This window comes from Austrofundulus limnaeus, unplaced genomic scaffold (assembly GCF_001266775.1).
Source record: "Austrofundulus limnaeus strain Quisiro unplaced genomic scaffold, Austrofundulus_limnaeus-1.0 Scaffold35, whole genome shotgun sequence".
NCBI classification, from domain to species: Eukaryota; Metazoa; Chordata; class Actinopteri; order Cyprinodontiformes; family Rivulidae; genus Austrofundulus; species Austrofundulus limnaeus.
In genome coordinates this window covers 2,280,963-2,282,212 of record NW_013952437.1, presented here as the reverse complement: position 1 = coordinate 2,282,212, position 1,250 = coordinate 2,280,963, and positions in this window count along the sequence as shown.

The following is a 1,250-nucleotide window of genomic DNA, read 5'->3' as shown; positions in this document are numbered from 1 at the left end:
TCCTAATACAAAAGTAAGAACTCATTCTACAAATGTACAAATTAAAATATTTATGCAGGATTATTTTGAAATAAATAAACGTTAAAGTTCTATAATTTGTAATTTGAAAACTTTAAAATGTAGATTTTGAGCATTCACTGCAGATTCTTTTCACTGAGATTTTCTCTTCAGCAGAAAGCTGTTCCAATAAAAACCGCTCAGCGTGGTCTGTGGTTTGTGCCAAAAAAAGGTTTTGTATTGTTTGGGGAGATAGTGTAATTTTGCGGTGCATTTAGAGCCATGAATGAAATGCACCCCTGCAATGTTTTGGTGGGAACCAGTTTCCCCAAGCTGTACAAATAAAACAAAAATACTCACAGCAAGATTTTATGACACTTAAAAAAACATGCATTTTATTGATTTAAATGACCCAAAGTCAGACTTTTTCTAACTCCAGGCACATATTTCCACAGTCTTGCTCTTCAACTGACTCATTTAACATTCATGAGAAATATTTTAATAAATAAAAGCTAATTTGATGAATCGGGTCAGATCTTTTCAGCTTCCATGTTTAATCATTTAGTGTGTCAAATTGCATTTTATCATAGGATTCATTTCACTGATTAAACATCCTGATAAAAATAGTTTTAATAAGAAAACATTCAATTTTCCCCCACTACTAATCAGTAAAATGTCCTTGAAAAATTGATGAACTCCAATTTTAAAATCTGTTTTAATTAATTCTTCAGTTTCCTATTTAGTTTACTCTGATCAGCATGTCTAAATACTCAGTACAAAAAATACATGTTTTACCTCGAGGTTCATGACCCCGGGAAGAAAATGACCCCTGACTGAATGACAGCTGGCTGCCTGAGCTGCTCATCAACACCAAAAACTGAACTAAAAGAGGAAAATCTGTTGATTCAACAACAGTTTGAGGTTTTTTTTCTCAAACTGTTACAGAGTAAAAAAGGGATTAAAAGAAATACAAAAATCCACAACCCACAGAGCAGGAACATAAAGTGAGCAGTAACTAAACCAACACCCCGACACAAGCTGTTATCTTTATCCCTGTTGTATTTTAACAAAGGTGTGCCACAGATGTTTTAGTAAGTCCCAAGGAAATTGTCCCAAAACGCCAACACACGATCACATCTGTCCAATCTCTGCGCAACATATGGCTTCATCCAGCTGTTGCCAGCAGTGGCACTTCCTGTCAGAAATTTGCCTTTCCTGTGCTTTGCTACATCCTGACCTTGAAACATACTGTT